Source organism: Pleurodeles waltl, chromosome 3_1 (genome assembly GCF_031143425.1).
Source record: "Pleurodeles waltl isolate 20211129_DDA chromosome 3_1, aPleWal1.hap1.20221129, whole genome shotgun sequence".
Classification (NCBI taxonomy): Eukaryota; Metazoa; Chordata; class Amphibia; order Caudata; family Salamandridae; genus Pleurodeles; species Pleurodeles waltl.
The window spans coordinates 1,897,312,840-1,897,332,648 of record NC_090440.1 but is presented as its reverse complement, the minus strand read 5'-3'; the positions used below and the strand labels follow the sequence as shown (position 1 = coordinate 1,897,332,648).

At 46.8% G+C, this 19,809-nt stretch overlaps 1 protein-coding gene across 1 annotated transcript in view; it reads left to right on the top strand.

The window, feature by feature from the left end:
• Nucleotides 1-19,809, top strand: part of LOC138283639 (cyclic nucleotide-binding domain-containing protein 2-like) — a 54,169-nt gene that overhangs the window by 24,661 nt on the left and 9,699 nt on the right. The window lies entirely within an intron of this gene.

Sequence of the window (19,809 nt, the reverse complement as noted above, 5' to 3'; positions counted from 1 at the left end):
TTACTACTATTACTAACCAGGCCTGATCCTGCTTAGCACGTCCGAGATTGGGTGCATTGAGGCCAGGGTGGGAGGGCAGGCAGCTGTTCGCTGCATGTGGAACTTTGAGAATTACCCGAAGTTTTTAGCCAACTCTGCAGAATTCCGTGGCGTAGAACTCCGCGGGCTTCACCCACCCTTACTGAGAATCAGATCCCCAAGTAATGATTGTTCTTTGTTGTTTTGATTGTACTGTCCCCTATTCTCCACGTTAATGTTTGCTTTCTCTTATGGCGCACAAATACTATAACCTTGGTCTTGTCTTGGTTAATCTTGAGAAAGTTTGTCTTGTTGTAGGTGTGGACCTGGTCTATTATAACTGTGGCGTCAGTATATTGTAGTATTTTGAGGGTCGTATGCCCAAGGTTTGGGGGTACCAGGCTGCTATTCACTAAAGCTCGCCCAATATCTGCTGTATATAAGTTGACGAGGAACGGGGCAAGAATGCAGCCCTGTTTCAAGCCGCCCACGCTAGGCATTCTGGAAGTGACTGTGTGGGGCTAGTTTTGACATGAACCCACGTCTGAGTGGAAAGGGAAACTATAGTCCACAGGAGGATGGGGGAATGCCCTATGTACTTAATTTCCTCCATACCGCTGGTCAGTGGACTCTATCAAAAGCGGCGCTATAGTCAGTAAAACATGAGAAGAGGGAGAGCTGTCCCCTTTGGGTAGCTCATTGACTTAATGCAGCGAGAGCTATGATGTTATCCGTAGTTGATGCAGCTGCCGGCCGGAAACCTGTTTTAACAAATGGAAGTGTGTTGTTGTCCTGTACCCAGGTTTCTAGCTCCTTAAGCAGTAGCCGTGCATAGGCCTTACTCTCTAGGTCAAACAAAGCGATTAGTCTGTAGTTAGATGTCCTTTAGGATCTCCCTTCTTAAAGACTTGGCTCAGAATCAAGCCTCTCCACTACTCTGGGATATGTGCAGTCTGAAAGACGTTTTTATAGAGGGATGTTAGCAGCGTGGCTCAGTCCTCCACTGTGCATTTGAAGATTCCAGCAGGGAGCCAATGTGGTCCGGGGGCACCATTTTCTTTCATTTCTTTGATGAGGTGGCATACCTGAGTCGTGTTTGTGAGTGGTGACAGATTCTCGATCAACTGGATGTACTTTTCCACATTTCCCTGGTCTGTTCGGGCTTTACCATTGCTCAAGTATAACACTGTTGCATCGATCACCCAGTCTTCTTCCAGAATTCCATGTTCTCTAGTACGGTACGGAGATTTTAAGTTGCTGACATAGTTCCAGAAGCATGTTAGAGCTCTTTCCTGCAGCATACTGTGGACTTTTACTCACTCCTTCTTCAGTTCCCATACTGCCTTTTTGTATGCCTTGAGGGCTTTGCTCCGTTGCCTTGCGGTAGTTACTGTGCTGTAGGATTTGTGAACACGCCATGCCCTATGTTAATTACTTTTTGTGTTTACAATGACGGGGTCATGCGGCATTGTATCCTGCGGCTTCCTTGCTCTTTTTGGGGGGAGTATGCTAGCCCCTCATGCTTGGAGAGTTCCCGTAAGTTCTGTTAGAAGGGTGCTCCATCCGGTGAGTGGTTCATATAGCTGGGTTCTAAGGCCTGTTAATACCTTGCAGAGCCATTGAGACACAGGTATGGTGTCAGCCATCCTCCATTTCAGCCTTCTGATTTGTTTGGATACTTCGATGCCCATGGAGGATCCCACTGTCAGATGTTTCTCATGTGCGTGAGCTCCCATTTCCACAGTTAGTGACAGTGGATTATGGTCACTCTCTGTCCTGTTGTGTATCTCAGTTCGTAGAGTTGCTATCCAGGTTTTCCGATAGGAACATATACTCAATTGTTGAGATACTTCTGAATGTCTGAGAGGGACATGTTTCGGCAGATGCAAGTTTTAGCACTTGTGCTGCCAAAATTAATTTGAATGTGTTCAGTAGAGAATTCATTCTGTCATGTGCCTTGCTGTTTCTGGCAGCGGCGACCTCGGATCCTAGGCCTCTCAGGTAAAGTGGCCTGTCAGAAGGACCTTGTGTGAGGTGTGTTCCAAGAGGAGAGATTCCAAGCTGTTGCAGAGTACTTCTGTCGCATGTTGTTTTGATATTTTCGATATGTTAAGATAGCAGTTGATCAGGAGCAGTGGCCTTTTTCTATGGCCAATGGTCAACCCTGTGACTGTTGCCACTTGCAGGGCTGGGGAGCTGGAGTCGAGAGGCACAACTTTAATCCAGCCATTTTGTCTGATGTAAAGTGAATGACCTTCTGAGGGTCTGCCAAATCAACGTAGTTTGCTTGCTGGTTTGAAAAGCTCGTAGTAGCCATATAATGTTGTTGGGGCTGATGCCCACATTTTCTGCAGACAGATAATGTCACTTCCTCGCAGGAATGCGTGTGCTGATTTGCTATTCAGCACAGCTTTGAAACCTGCCACGTTCCATGAGGTTATTGTGTGCTTGGGTTTTTCCAGGGTTTTCTGGGTTAGTTTTTTAACTGTAATGTGTTGGCTAGTAATGCATCTTGTGAGTCCTCCTCAGGGGCAAGATCTGCTGGTTCAAAGTGCCTGATTCACTGCTCTTTGTTGTGCAAGTTACCATTCTTTGATTATGAGCAATTTGAACTTCCAAGGAATTGTAGGTTTTTGTAGCACCAGGGGGAGCCAATTGTGGGTGGCACTCCAAGCCCCTTTCAGACATGATCTCTGGGGACTTGGTTCCACTTGCAGGAATATGACATGGGGGGATTTGGGTAGCCAGAGTTTTAAAAGTTTGATCCCCCAGCCCTCAAAGGTCTTAGATTCCTTCAGGATGGCTTCGATGAGATCAGAGCTTTGCATGCTGTTATTGTGGCATCTGTGGAGCTTATCTCTGCTATCATTGCAAACTTTACCAGAGCTTATTGTCTTCAGTGCTGGAATGAATTAAAAAAGATGAGGTAAGTTCCCTCTGTTTATCATATCATATGCCCCCTTTCGGATATAATGCAGGATTAATGTGAGTTCAAGCTTATCTATGGCCCTGGTTTGGCTGAGATCCCTTCGTTTTATTTCACACGTTTCAGTCTTCCGCTGTGGATTCTCTGAGTTGTGTAAGGGAGGACTTGCTTGATCACAGAGAGGCCCGTATGCTGGATTGAGTGACCTGCTGGGTAACAGCTGTGGGCAGGGAAAGTTGTTAGGAGGCCTTTCTGTATAGCCCCAGTCATTGTGTGGGTACATCTCTCATTCATTATCGGGATTGTTCGTATTGGACACTTGTCCGTGATGAGTGGGGTTTCATTCAATCCAAGGGGACTGTTCTGAGGAGTGGTACGACTCCTAGGTGGTTGATCCAGGGAGAGATGCACTTGGTCCATGTACTGGATCGAGCACCCTACTGGGTAACTACTGTGAGCAGGGGAATTTGTTGGAAAGCCTCTCCTGACAGCCCCAATCATTGCATGGGCACATCTGTTGTTCATTATCGGGGCTGTTTGTATTGAACACTTGTTCGTGATGAGTGGGGTTCCATTCCACCCAGGGGGCTGTTCTCAGGACTGATGGGGCTCCCGGATGGTTGATCCAGGGGTGGATGTACTTGGTAAACTGTTGATTTGCCAGTTCGAGTGGTGAGGGCTGCTTGTGTGATTGACAGGACCGTTAAAAGCCCCTGGGGTTTGATTGCACTGAAGAGGTGGTGTATTGGAGCCCATGTCAGCCGTTGGTGCCCTTTGGCCTGCTTATGCCCGTTGGAATCACCTTATGCTATTGGGGGGTGGAGCCAGTGTCTGGGCCATGCTAAAACTCTCTGTTGTAGCTATGGACAGGGCTGGTTGGACAACTGTGTGATGGGTGTCATCTCGTTCTCGTGATCTAGCTTGCATCTTTTCAGGTGGTGCTTGACGGATATGGTGTGAGATTGTAGTGAATCCTACTTCGTTTTAATGGGATAACAGGAGTTAGCTTAGCCTTTGGCTTGCAGACTCGTGCCCCCGTCACCTAGTGACTTTTAACCTACTTAGCTTGCTCTGTCTTAGCACATTTAATTATTTATTTCTTCTAAGATGGCTGCCTTGTTTATAGTTAGGCCACTTGTTATGAGTTACTTTATCAGTGTCACTGCGCTAAGGCATCAAGATCAAGCAACAAAGGCAAACAAACAGTATGTGTTCACACTTAGGGATTTTCCCTCTCTATACTTTCAAGGGATTGTTTATATTAATTGCTGTTACAAGCATGTCTGTTATCTATTGTTTGGGAACACACCTACGTCAGGGGTCCTTGTAGATCTGTATAAATACATCGCACTTTAGACAGATAATCAGAGGGATTCCGACAAGAGGGCATTGCCACCATAGCTGATATCGATGCTGCAGTCGTCTTGACGCTGACCCAGTCTTCGTGTCCCTGCGGAGTCTGAGATAGAGACCTCATTCCAAGGTAACGAGGGTTGGGGGCTCCTCTCATGGATATGGCATTGGCAGATTAGGTTTAACAAACCCAGCTCTCCTTTAGGTAGGAGGTTAGGCCTTTCACATTAGGGTATTAGGATATATTACATCTTGTATGTCTTTCTTATGCATTGCAAGATGGTGGGGGTCTTTGTAATAATGACTCTCCTCTTCACAATACTGTTTCTTGCATTATTCATTATCCTAATCATTGCAGCCCATGCAACTTATCGCAAATTGCAGTTATGTTGAATAAAAACTATTGAAACTTTACTGCATCTTTGTCATTTCCTGTGTTTGTATGAGACAAGGTATATCTGTGAGAAAGGGCTAATCTCCGTTTAACCACGACACTCCCTGAGATGTCTTATTCTCGAGTTCATGCGTAAAGGCTGCCACAAATCAACTTTTACTATTGTGTTCCTGGTGAAGTGCTGCTAGTGAGCCGGTAAGATTGGGACAACAGTTGCGACTTGTTGTAGGAAAGGCGTAGTCGGCTACAAACAAAAGTACTGTCATCCTTTAACCAGCAGTCTTGCCCAGAGCAGCGCCTCCCTGATAAGCGGATGTTATCATACCACAGGTTGTAGCTGCCCTACTGAGTCCTTCTGAGAAGCTGTTGGTCCTTGAGTACAATGACGGGGGTGGTCCTAAGGTCATTATCTTATTTGGGCACCCTTGCGTATTGACAGTGGCCACCGGGCTGACATGTCCACTGATACCCATTGCCTCTTGATCTGTGAATTCCAGCCCAGTTCCAGAAGCAGGATCTGATGTTGTCATCCTTGTGCATTCCATGGGTCCCTTAGTTTTAATTGGGTTAATAGCAGAACTAAATACGGGGAAGAGCTTTGGGGGGTCTACCCCTTGATTTAGGTGTGTGGTACTCCTGGCCCCTATGATTATGGACCTCTGTGAGGTGAGGCTCTGCTTTTTTGTGTGTTTTCACACTCTCTTTTTTGCTTTTCCAACAGTTTGGGAGAGTTTGATGTATCAGGAGGTTCTGTTAAGCCCGACATGTTGGTGGCCATGTCCTCATTCCTCTGTTGGGGAGGGGGCAGTGCCTTGTTTATCAGGAGTGTCCACAAGGGGTTTACTGTTGCTGTCAGGAACCCCTGCCATCCCCCCAGTGAGGACCCTGTTTAGGCTGAGGGGCTTACTTCAGGGGGAAATCTGGTAGGAGTATTCATTGTGTTTGTTGTCTGAACTCTGTCAGCTGTTGTCCTGTTCAGGTCAGCTCTTGGAGCCCTAGGGTAAGTTTTTAACACTCTTGATGAAGGTCCTTAGTACCTCGGCCAAGGTGCTCAATTTATCAATCAGTGGTGAGCATGCATGTTTTGGGTTCCAGTCCAGTATCCTGATAGGACCTAAGGATGTTAATGTGTTCTGGTGATAATGGAGGAGTAAGACACTGATGCCACAAACTGATGTGTAACATATGTCTATTTTTCTTATCAGCAAGTACTTCTATGTTTTTCTTGTTTAGTCAAGAATACAGAGTGGTGATTCTGTGGCAGTCCTAGGCGGTGTAATTTCAAACCAGTGCCTCTTGTGTCTTACCCTTTCCCCGATTTTTCCCCTTGAAACTAATGGAGCTATTACTATTCAGGAACTTGATTGAAATAGGCTGATTATTGGGACTAACAGCTGCATTCGCTTGGTGTTATATTCTATCTTACAAAAACGGACATACCTACAATACTCTTCAGCAATGCTTATCTTTACTATTGACCATAAAGTCACATCAAATGGTCCTAAAAGTCTTGCATAGGCTCCCTTTCAAAGCCAGGATGGCTCATTCGACTAAATGTTCCCCAAAATATGCAATGTGCTGAAGCTTCTGGGTTCAAATCCCAGCAAGGCAGCCTCAGCCTTCCATACTTTGGTAAATGAATATCATAAATTGGATAACAGTAACATTTAGAGCGCTTAGCAATGGAGGAAGTGCTGTATATAGCACTATCTAAAAAAGCAAGTTATTAAAAAGAGAGATTTAATTTCAAAATATTCACTCTCAAACCGAAGAAACTACCTGCTTTGATGTCCTTGCTCCACACAGAGACCTTTCCGTTCCTCCAACAAGAACCTGATCATGCGAGGCTTTTGCTTTAGATAGCAGAAGATTCAAAATCTTCCTTTTCACAAAAAAAGCAGAAAATATTACTCTTCAAAAATGCCTTTGGCCAATGTACCACACTTTTGTTTCTGATTGGATGACTGTTGCTATCTTGATGCATCTTGCAAGTAAGACATTGCACAAGCTGACAATGTGATACTGCACTGTGGTCGACAATGTGGAAAAGTCACACCGGACTGTAAGGACCAACCAACCCTGTGATACAACAGCATTTCAGCTTTCGCAACCCCATGTACATGGCAAACCCTCATATGGCAGCCACGCAAGCCACATGCACATTAGTGAGGCACTCTGTAACTCATTCACTGGTAGCGAATCCACAGGTAACACACACCACGCACAATGCAAATATTGTTCAGTAACAATGTGGAAAAATTTGTTTTATCTGTAGAAAAACAGACGTGGAAATGCAGTCCATAGAGGAACACACACAATGGTTGGAGAGGGCGGGCCAAGCACAATAGCCAATCAAAAAGAGAAATGCCAGCATACAGAACATATCTCATAACTAGTACACATCTACCAGAATCATATGGGTATAATTTGTACAACAGATTATACAGACAGATTTGAACTGAAACACCAAGGTGAAAAACCACAGTGCCATTGCAATGGCTACTTTTGCTGCATAGCAAACTCACATGCATCCCCATGAATGCCACAGAATGTCTCCATATAGCAGAAGTATCTGTAGTGAACTCCACCTCTTGCCTACGCTTAACTACCCACACCCTGCAGTATAGATATACAAAAGAAGCACACTTATTCAGAAAGGAAGCAGTTCTACCGCGTGGCAATTCTGTGGTTTTCTATATTACCAAACTGGCAAGTACACAAACATGTGTAAAGCAGATCCCAACAGTACACCTGCTGCTCTGGCAATCAATAAACGAGAAAACCATAGTAATCACACCCCAACAAGTTAATAATGCATTTGTTTAAAACGGTCACCACCAATGAAAAGGCAACACAAATGCACCCAGAAAACAAAACTTAGGGGGTCATTCCGACCTTGGCGGGCGGCTACCGCCGCCCGCCAGGCGGAAACCGCCATGCGGCCGCCAATGTGGCCACACTCACACGGCCCCCATTCCGACATTCCCGCTGGGCCGGCGGGAATGAGGCCGCAACACAGGAGCCGGCTCCGAATGGAGCCGGCGGTGTTGCGGCCGTGCGTCGGATGCAGTTGCACCCGTCGCTCTTTTCACTGTCTGCTATGCAGACAGTGAAAAGCTGGCCGGGGCCCTGTTAGGGGGCCCCTGCACTGCCCATACAATGGCATGGGCAGTGCAGGGGCCCCCAGGGGCCCCAGGACACCCCTTACCGCCAGCCTCTTCCTGGCGGTGAAAACCGCCAGAAACAGGCTGGTGGTAAGGGGGTCATAATCCCTAGGGCAGCGCTGCTTGCAGCGCTGCCCTGGCGGATTATCACCGCCGGGGCAGAAACGGCGGAAAACCGCCGGCCCCGGCGTTGCGACCGCGGCTTTACCGCCGTGGTCAGAATAGGGAAGAAAGCACCGCCAGCCTGTTGGCGGTGCTTTCAGTCATTATAGCCCTGGCGGTCTCGGACCGCCAGGGTCAGAATGACCCCCTTAGTGAGTCACTGCAGCAACACACCACAAAGGCAGTAAGTATCTCTATAGGTGAAGGTAAGTCCAGAAGCCTGCAGACATCAGTAGTGTGTTAAACCACAACCACTACACAAGATCTTGGCATAAAAAAGAGACCAAAAAATCAACAAGCAACGGGCGGGCCATGGCAACACAAATAGCACAGACAGGCTGTTAGTTTCGGAAAGTTTTTCAACACCAGTTCTATCGTGCAAGGAGGCTGCCTGGTGTGGGTTTGGGCCGAGGTAAGACAGGGCAACAGAGAGCAACAGTTCTGTGGTGCGCCACACACCTGCTACTCTCCTCAGAGCATACACCGTCACAGCTGGCAGATGCACGTGGGTTTCACCACCTTCTGACCGCTTGATATGCTGCACCTCCGTGCTCGTGGTAGCATGGTCCTAGATTTTGTCAGCGCTTTCTTTTCTTCCTACAGTCTCAGGCCTCTTCACACTTTACCAGCCTCCCACTAAACGTCCCAATAATAGAGCTCCATGCAGCTAGTTTAGGGCAAATGTGACTCCCCCACGGACCAAAAGCCAAAGGCTCCTCCAGCCAGTGAGCTGCTGGGGTCTGTGTTACGCCCCTGCAACAGAGCATCACCTTATGTTCCATAAATGGCTTAAAATCTCTATCATACCTTCACTTTCCTCCTCCTCTCCAATCTCTGTAGCCATTTTGACCCTAACAGTCATTGTGGTACTTGGACCCCCTCCCTCACTTTGACCTCTAGAATGCACTTATGTAAGCCTAGAAAAGGTAGATTATTTATCAAACCTGTGTGAACGTCCTACAGTCCCAAATGATCCACAAGGATTATAGTGTGCTCCATAAGTAATCTGTACCATACCAGTACATTATTCCCCAATGGAGCTGAAGGCTCCTCTCCACTGTGCCTTCAGGCCATGATATCTAACTCTAAAGCGGTGACCCAGGTAAGTAAGAAAAGTTGTTAGCTGTAGAATAAAGAACGAGTAGTAATGGTATATCACGCACTTGATCTTGGAGCGTGTCTGAGAGTAATGAACCCACATGTCTGTTTTCAGGTTTTCAGGACGGGCTGTATATGGCATTGGTAGACATAAATGGTGCTGTAAGCCTATGCTGGCGTAAAGTATTTTTAGGAAAGATTTGTGGTTCGTTTTCAGGTACAGGGAGTGCAAATGCCTGCTCCCAACAGCTGCTGTTCAGGTTTTAAGAACCATCCCTTTCGGAATGTCTTGCAGTACATTAGGGTTACGTGTTAGGTTTCCGTATGAAACAACCCCTCACCATCCCAGGCTCAATAGGAAATTAGGCATACTGCAACCCCCAGTCTTGCTGTCTGCCTGAGTTTGGTGGACAGAATCAGATGTACCCTCTAGAGTGAATCCTAAGAGGCAATTCACTGCCAACTTTAAGGAACCACTGCTTGCTAGGATAGAACACTGCATGGCATGGGTAACTTCAGTGATAGGAAAACAGGTAGCAGAGATACCAAGGGAGCTGAAGCTAGTAAGGGCAATAATCAGTAAGATGTTCTCATAATACAATGTAAGGTGAGTCTATATTTTTAGTAGGTCACTCCCTGACTCTCTACTGTCAGACTTCCCAAGTCAACCATCTAATCCAGAATGCACTGCTGCTCAGAATTTGAATACCCAGTCCCAACAAAGGGGAATTGTGAGAAACCCATCTGCAGACTGATAGGAAGCTGCCACAATTATAAGTCTCTGGAATCAGTCAGCGGGAACCCCACAATAATAGGTTCACTAGATGAGGAGTGGAAAGAATCAACATAGGAGAGGCCAGGAAAGAATCAGGGAGGAGCAAGAACTAATGAAACTCTCCTAATGTAGGAAGGAGAGTAAAACAGGAAATGAAACAAGGTCTATGGAAAGTCTAGGTACATAAGCAGACAAGGCAGAAGGCAGGAGCAGTTATGGTCAAAAAGATCACTCTGATTTAGTTGACTCTCAAACTGAGAAACATGCTGAGATGCTGCCCCTCTGTGGCTGTGTCTTTTCATTGACCTTTCCCTAATTCACCTTAACAAAACCAGATTAAGAGGGATGCATTAACTTTGTTATAAGAGATTAAAGGCATTTGACTGATAGTTCCATGTATATTTTTGCCTCTATGTTAATCAGGGGAATCAGCCGGACGTTTTTGGGAATGGAGTGGTCTTTCACTTCTTTGGGGGTGACAGCAAAGGTGGCTTCGGCTGCTGTGCTAATAACTTGACCCGCAAAATGATTGAGCAGCATTTCTAGAGGGGGCAGAAGTGTGTAAGCAAATGTTAATGGGCACTACGCCCGAAACGCGTGCCCTTCCATAAGGAATTAGATGATTGCAGACATGATGTCGCTTTCGTCAATCAGCTCATTTAGAGAAATGTTGTCATCTTCTTTAAGAGGTTTCATGGGGACATTTTGTATAAATTAGTTTTAGGCATGCCTTCTTGTTAGCTTTCAGTGAGACCTCGCCTGGCACTTCGGAAGCTTATCATCAATAGACCAGCAGGGGGACTGGGCCTGCCTTCTGTGGATCATTACTGTCTAGCCCTACATTTGGCACAAATGGCGTACATGCACCCATTAATCCAAGACCCCTGTTATGGGTTGCAATAGAATGCTGACTCCAGGAGGCCTGGTTGGGACTACATGCCCTCTATCTTCCTGACCCCCTGCCACCGGGTCCCCCAACCCCATGCTGAAAACCATATACGTTGCCTAGATGTGGACTCAAAAGCTCTTTTTGGTGGGCTCACACCTACATGACAAAGCTCCCCTCTGGAACAATACTGATATCCACATGGGTGGCCATGCTCGATAGGAGCTCCTGGCACAGAACCGGGAGTTCTGACTCTTACACACCTCATATCCAGGGGCAAACTCAAGTCCTCTGAGAAACTGCTGGACGAATTTGGCCTGTTGCATACTCAACAATGGCTCTACACACAACTGCATCATTGCCTGCTGAGCAAACTGGATCCCCATCCATGGACCATATCATGTTCCCTGGTGCTCTGTTACCCTAATACTTGGGTCAGTTTAAAGGTGTGATCTCCTGATTATCCACCTAGACACTCAGCCACAATTGCCTATCCTCAGGATGACCAGGGCAAGCTCACCTATAGGTGGAATATGAGGAAGAGGAATGAGCAGAACTTTTGGAGGCCCTGGAATGGAAAGTCCAGGAAGCACCGATGAAGTTCAGTCTTTTTAAGATCCTTCAGGGCTGGCACTGGATCCCGGCCCGGCTTCAAGTTGCAGCATTGCTCCCTCATCTGCCTGCTTGTGATGCGATCAAGTGCCCCATGATATTGTTCATATCTTACTGGATTGTCCTGCCATTTGCCCCTTCTGGATGGCAGTAGGGTCTATGCTGTAGGAAACTATCGATTTGCCCTCGCCACTTTCGGACCCCCTGATTCTCCTCCATGACTTATCGGATCTTTCCAAGCTGACCCGCCACACCTTTTGCTTACTCGTCACTGCCCTCAAAGCTGCCAAGATCTGTATTCTGCAACATTGGCGTTCTCCACAGTCGCTGTTGCATGAGCAATGGCTCATCCTAGACTGCATCCTATGAAAAGGTAATTTACAATTTAATGGACAAAGCAGGCATTTTCTTCTCACATGGTCCCCCTTTCTGGAGGATGCTCCCCCCTAACTCTCATTGAATCGTTATTCTTCCTCATCATGGTCATTGCATCCCTCCTTTTTTCCCCACATTACTATACTTGTACTTTGCCTGACCAGCCTTCTCCTCTCTTCTCTTCTTGTTTTTTTTTATTTACAGATTTTATTGGTTTTCATTGATATGAAACAACAAACAGGCATGGTAATTTCGAGACATTAAGTTACACAATTGTCATTGTAGTATTGCCATTACCATTAAAACATTGTAATCACATTCAACTATTAGTCTCCCACCTACCCCCAACTCCTCCCCTGTGACTCCTAGTGACGACTTATGAAGGTGGTGTAGGCAAAGTGTGATCTACTGTTTCTAACTTGTCATGGTAAACGTCAAAGTCACTCATGTGCGCTGAGAGCTTATCCCATGGTCAACATACGTAACAGATATTGTGGGAGGGATATTAATAATCCTTGAGGTAAATGTTAGGGGGACACAGCTGGTGTTCCTGTGGAGAGGGATCCGGGTGTGCCACACTATCTACCAACGCTTTCCAGGCCTTGGCCATACCCGTTGATCCTCTGCCACATCTAGCCTTCGTAGCAGCATTGTCACTTCATAAACTGCCCATCTCTCAAGTTCCCTTCACCATCCTCCCACCCGGGGCCTGTTCTGGGCTTTTCAATTGCATGTAACCTCTCGCTTTGCAAGTAAGAATGCTAGGTCCTGAAACCTGCTCGTGGGTTTGGTTTTAGCGGTGTTTGGAAACCAGCAAAAAAGGCAATGTTGTGGGGTGCATGATATCTCTCTTTCGATTATATCAGTAACCACAGCAGTAATTTCCTCTCAATAGGGTGTAAGTATTGAGCAAGACCAGAACATATGTATAAAGTCAGCTCACTCCTCCCCACACCGTGGACATTTGGCACTTGATGTAATAAAATATTGGTTAATCCGGCCCAGTTAAATATGGCCTGTGCAACACATAAAAATGTACTCGCTGCAACAATTCTCTTTATTTGTCATCGTTTCAACACACATCAGCTAATACAGTGTGAGGCATTATGATGGAGCTCGTCTAATGGGGCGTTCGTACTTATTAAGTAGATTTAAGAACTGACATTGTATCAGACCTGAGGAAGTCGTTGGGTTATTCCCTAGGACGAAACACGTGTTGGCTGAGGTACAATTGAAATCCAACATACACAGAAGGACAAGAATTGTGCTTGAAACTAATAAACTACAAACTAGTTGAACCATACAGAAGAACTGAGACGCTATATATTTGCTCACTATGTGATCGGATCGTCTCCATGACAGTGTGATTTCAACTTTGATGGTTTATCTTTCCATGATCAAGATATTTGTATGGACTAAAAACCAATAACGAACGACACGAGTTATCATTTACTTGAGCGTGTGCCTCTGATGTTGCTGTATTGTTCTGATTAACATGGTTTTTCAGGTCTAGGAATGAGGGTGTTTCCCTTCTGAGAGCACCGCTTAGTTGATATTTGTGTAACTTTATATGTGCTAACTGGGTCTTTGAGCACCATTTTTTTCTCCACTGGCTAACATCCCCCGTATGTATGCACATAAAAATGTATCAGTTAAAAGTGAGCATTCCCCAACACTTTGGGTACCCTTTCCAGTATTTCTATTTAGTCCTTGTCTGGTATGGGGTTCCCTAAATCTGCTCCCACTTGGTCCGGAGAGCAGTCAGGGGCTGCAGCATATGCCCCCTTATTGTTCTATACAAGCAAGTTATGGCCTTATATGTTTATTTACACGTCCCTGTGCTTACGTTCAACGTTCATCACTGCTCTGCGCAATAAGAAATGTCCCCTTGGCAGGTAATATTCTGTTCTGAATTCTTTTGCCTCAGTCCTGAATAGGTCACCCAGCATGGATGCTCCAGCAGCTACCCACTCCATTAAACCTTGCCAGTCCCCTCCATGTGGTAGCATCCCTAAGTATCTCATAAGTTTGTCCTGTGAGTACAGGACTCTCACATGAGTCTTGTGCAGGCACTGAGCCCAACATCGACGCAGCACTCGGAACTCTGCTGAGTTCATCGCGTCAGGGCTTTTAATTGGTATAAGCACTTTGATCAGCTTGTGGGCGTCTTGTACATATAATCCCAACTCATGCCTGGGTGTCAGTCTGCCCACCACGCACTATGTCAGCCACTGGAGCTGTGCCGCTACATAGTAATCTCAAAATCTGGCACCGCTAGGCCTCTGTCACTCACCGGTCTCTGCAAGGTAGTTAAAGCTACTTGTCTGCGGCCCAGTCCCCAGAGGAAAACTGTAAACAGCTCCCTAAACAGAGCTCGGGTACCCATATCGGCAGCACCACAAAGTAGCAGAGCAGCCACAGGAGTGCTATCGTTTTTTATAGTATGACTCTGCTTGCTACCGACAGGGGGTGCATGCTCCAGAACTCCATGCTCTTCCTGAGATCTCTGACCGCCTTTCCTGCATTCCTCTCCAGCAAATCAGTTGGGTCATGAAAGACTCGCACTTCCAGATATTGGAAACAGTGGGCTTCCTACTGCAGTCCAGCCGCCTCTCGCAGAGTGACACAGTCTACAAGTAAAAGGAACAATTGCTACTTTTGCCAGTTAACTCTCAGACTTGAGAGCAGTCCAAAGCAACCCAGCAGCTCACGGGCACTGGTCAGCACCTCTGTTACACTGTGCAAACAGATCAGGAGGTTGTCAGCATATAAGGTGATGTGGTGGACCTGCCCTCTGTATTCAATAACACGGTAAGCCCTCCTGTTCTATCATAGACAGCCAGAGCCTCCATTGCCAGAGCAAATAACAAGGGTGACAGAGGGCATCCCTGTCTAGTCTCCCTGCCCACCTGATAGCACTCCAATACATAATACCCTATGTGTACTCTGACTGTGGGGGCCGTATACAGGAGACTATAAAGTCATCACCTAACTGGAAGTGGCGCACGACGGTGTACAGAAATACCCATTCTAGCCTGTCAAAGGCTTCTCTATATCCACCGCAGCAAATATCGGCACCTCTGGATGATCATACGTGTCATTGTCAAGTAAGGCGAGAAGTCTTTGTATATTAGTTGCCATATTTCGGCTAGGTATTAAGCCCACCTGGTCAGGTTGTATGAGATTGGGCATATAGGGGAGAAACCTAGTAGCAAGTATCCTGCAAATTATCTTATAATTGGTGTTTAACATCGACAGTGGGCGTAGGCCCTTTTGTCATGGGCCGGTTTTCCTAGTTTCAAGCGGACTGTCAGGGCCTCACATAGGTGGAGGGTGGCAACATGCCCGTGTCGTGAGCTGTGTTGTAAAGATCTACTAGTCTAGGAGCCAGATCTTCTATATCGGTGGTGTACAGCTCCATCAGAAGGACATCAGTGCCTTGCCCCTAGCCATTGCTTTTATTGGCACTCTAACCTCTGGCAGGGTGATCTCTCCACCCAATGCTTCTGCCTCCTCACGGGATACTGTCAGAAAATCAAAGGTGCTAAGAAATATCAGTCGTAGAGCAATAGTCATGGAACTCCTGAATAATATCCACCTGACTGTGCTGTTTTTGCCCAGAGTCAGATTCAATTTAAAGAATCAATGAGCCCCGTTTTGCAGAGTTTGCCAGGCAGGCCAGTGCAATCTTGGTGTTCCTTAGTCAGATAGGCCTCCTTTTTCTTAGCTTCCAAGAGCTCCATTTGCATTTCCGGGTAGCCTAGTCTATTCAACTCAGCTTTCCACAGTGACTCCTCAAATGCTGAGCTTTCCTCTAGTAGTGTGTGCCTCACCCCCACCGACTCAGATATACACCTACCCCAAAGCCCTACCTTAAAGACATCCCATTCCACTTGTATAGAGGAGGCTGAGCCAGCATTATCTTGGATATAATGTCTAATGTGGCCTCCCCAGTATCCCAGAAAACTGAATCCTCTAAGGACTCTGGCTTCAGCTTCCACTTTGGAACTCAGGGCTGTGTCTTTTCCCAGATCAAAGTCAGTAAGATTAGATTATGCTCAGACACAGTTCTGCATAGGTATTCAATGGCCCTTATAGAGCCATGAACATCCGGGGTGCAGAGAAGCGCATCTAAGCGCACGTAAAGGTCATGCAGTGTCAAGAAAAAAGAGTAGTCCCTTTCCTGTGGGTGCAATAATGACCAGGAAGTCCCCATTCTGTTTGTCAGTTCGTGAATGCTCAGGCCGGTTTCACAATAGGAGAATCGCGCAGTGGGGGGTGATAGCAGTTAGGGCAGGGCTGGTGATAAAATTATAGCCCCCTTCCCATAATAATTAAGCCCCCTAAATGGGGTGCCAGCACCCGGGGCAATTCGGCAGAGTGTTACATCTTGTCTATTTAGGTGGTCCGTTACCACCACATATCTGATCTCCAGGACAATTAGGTCCCCCGGGTGCTGGAAGGGGATATCAGGTCTGATCCATATTAATATGCCCCTTGCATAATCCGAGTAGGTGGTACAGTATCTTGCCCCCTCCGTCGTTGTTGCAGTGCTGCCCCTTCTTTGGCTGTCAAATGCATCTCCTGGAGGAGCGCTATTTGAACTTCCTGTCAGTTAAGATATGAAAATACCTTGTATCTGTTGGCCACTGTGTGCATCCCCCTTATATTCTAGGACATAAATTTGTGAGTCAAAGACTGTGCCATCCTAGATCTGTAGATATAAGTAATGCATTCAAGCGTGTTGTAAGCATAACCACACACATTTCTGTTGAGCTTTGGGATGGTAAGAAAGGCACTAGCAGGGCACAATCTCTGAAAAAGTCTCCAACAGTCAAACAACAAACTTCCTAACTCCCACACCCCAGGACAAGCAGGCAAACTCCCCATCCAAACTCAAGTACTTGTGGGTGTACCCGTGTCAAAGACTAACACGAGAGTATTGTGATCCTGTGGGAGTACTTCAAACCCTCAGGGACCACTTCGTCCCTCAGACATCCTTCCAAAAAGGTCAGCATGGTGTTCCCTTCAATTCATTCAGGCAGTTTCAATACTTGGATGTTATTCCTCCTTGATCTGATTCCAGCATCCTCCACCCGTAGTTCTAATGCATAGACTTTCCCTTCCATGCTTGTGAGTCACTTGTGTATGGCCATTAGATCTGTGGGTATGTCCATGATTGCTCTGTCAGCTGTTGTGACCTGTTCTGCTAGTCGTCAATGGTCATCTTTAAGGATGCCCAGGTCTGCTCCGAGTGCCAGTCTATCTTGCCTGGTGGTCTTCGCAGGGCCACCTAATGGCATTCCAGCCACCTCCAGAACTCTCTTTCTGGTCAATCTTCCCATGATAGCAAAGGGGAAACAGTGTGAGTGGAAGATAAAGTAATGCATGACCACTATTCAGATGCACCACGGAGGACCCCTCAGCAATTCCTGAGTGCTTGAATGTGTGCCTGAGCCACTCTTGCCGGGTGTTGGAATGCTGGGGAGTAGGAGCTCTACGCTGGGCCGGGCCTCTCCCACTCTCCCAGTGGGATGCTCAGAACCAGGGGATGGTGGGCAAGAATTGTAATCAGGCCTCACAAAGCTGCCATCATGTGCAGCAAATATCAGTTGGAACACTACATGAAATGCCTCCTCCCAGCCACTATCGCCTCTAGGATATCACCAGAGAAGCGATTGTTACTTTGAGTAGGTTCCCAGAAGGGTGCTCTGCAGGTTTGCAGCTATCGCCCAGGGTGCATTTATTAGGCTGTCTTTCCACCAGGTCCTCCAGTGCCAATATAGTCAAAAACAAAAGAGATCCCTGCGGCCCAGCAGCCCGTTGCTCAGCCACATTACTGTCCCGCAGTTCATGCCAGCAGGACTTCTCTGCCATGTGGTCACTGTTCAGTGGCCCTTCCTGCAGCCCTCCCTTGCCATATTCTCAGGTGGCCACGAGAAGGGTCTGAGTGCCCTTGTTGGCTGTGGCTTGGGAGGGCGTGTAGTACCCACTGCGTAGGTTTTCCAAGTCCGTAGGGAGAGCACCAGTATCTTAATCAGTCTGTGCAGGAGGTAATCACCCCCTTTCCTCCCGCATTCGTGCAGCGGCTGTGCAGGACTCTGTGGTGCAGCGAAGCTCCCCTATGAGGAATCCCAGGTAGCGCAATCTGTTCGAGTTCCAGCTCTCCCAAGGGCACAATCAGTCTCCCGGCGCTCTGTTACCTCGATGTGATCACAGGTTTCGGGGACGAAGCAGACGGGCCTCGGCAGCAGGCTCCGTCATCGGCCTCAAATTGATATCCATCCCACGAGGCCGTTTTTGTCCCAGTGGGCGGGGAGGAGCCCCCAGGCTTTCCCGGTCCATCCAATTCCCAGGGGAATTTAGCTGGTGCCGGAGGTTCTATTGGGTTGGCAGCTCGCTGATGCTGTCCTCTGCCCTCGCAGGGTTCCATCCGCCGGCCATTCGCCTCAAGCCCCCAAAGCCGTGCCTGTTTGGTCAGAGGCGGGCGGCACCCAGGCCCATTTATTCTGTGCTCCTTCTCTACCCCGCCTCCTGCAGTTCGTTCTGCATCTTCCACACGGCCTTTACTTAGGGCATGTGGCTGCCATTTTTACACCACAGGGCTCGTGCAGCACGATCAGGCTCGGCTGCCGGCAGGGTGCAGGTGATTTGGTGGTGGTGGTGGTGGGGGTGGGGGTGGGGGTGGGGGGGGGGCTATAAAGCAATGTACAATGGCCCCTAGGCAGTGCTTGAAATGGAAAAAATAAAGTGCAGGTACTCCGTGTGCAGAGTACCTGCTTGTTTCTGAGAAGTGCCGGTACTCTCCAATTAAAAGTATTACGTTTTTCTTGAGATGTGCAGGTACTCTCCCTCTCAAAATAAAAAAGTGCCGGTACTCAGTACCGGACAGTACCGGCCCATTTAAAGCACTGCCCCTAGGCCTCATCTAATTGTCAGGATGGTCACAGATGGAGGTTCATGGGCCGGAGCTCCAACGGAGCACTCCTCACTCCATCGTCGCTTGGCCACGCATGTTCCTGACGGGCCTTCTCTTCCATGCTTTGTAGATCTGTATTCCCTCCACTCTTTTCTTTTTGTCCTTCTTCACTTCTCTTTACTTTCCTCTTTCTCTACCTTATTTTCTTACCCCTCTCTTTCTTATTTCTCTTTCTTGTACATTAAGATTGTTTATTATTGGTGCACGTAAACCAATCAACATTTGTATCTTGATATGGGTCCTTCCTGGACTTGCATGTCACTGTATTTGATTTTATTTTACTTAATTTATACCAATAAAAATAAATGCTAAACAAATATTTGTATCCATAGCCAGGCTAAAGTCACCTCTTAAATAATGCAAGCAGACTGAGATAGGCTCATCAATTTGATATTCAAGGATGAACAGAATTGGGGGTTGTTATTGTTAGGAGCATAGAAGTTGACAGCATATAGTTCCATACTATTCCGCTGTAATCTGGTAATCAGCCAACTGCTGCATCATTTTGCTACATTGCAATCGCAAAACCTGAACTTTTAGAGATTAGCAAGATCTCTCACTTTTGTTAGATACAGCTGCCAAGCAGGATAAATCAGAGCTCCAGCCAGAGCACATAGATAATGCATCTTTGTATCCAATGTTGGTTTCTTGCAAAAATATTAGATCACCTTTAAGGTTGTTACAGTAATTGTTAGAAATGGGTTTTTTGGTTGGCAGTCAGGTTACCCTCTGTCCAAGCAAGAACCCTCACTCTAGTCAGGGTAAGTCACACACAATCCAAAATTATCCTGTGCCCACCCTCTGGTCGCTTGGCACGAGCAGTCAGGCTTAACTTAGAAGGCAATGTGTAAAGTATTTGTGCAGAAAATCATACAATACCATAATATAGCACCACAAAAATACACCACACAGTGTTTAGAAAAATATATAATATTTATCTGGGTATTTGCAGGTCAAAACGATCAAAGATGCAATATGAATTTGTAAAGATATCACAAAAAAGTGATATAAAGTATCTTAAGTCTTTAAAAAGCAAACAAACTCTATTTCAAGCACAAAGTACCTGG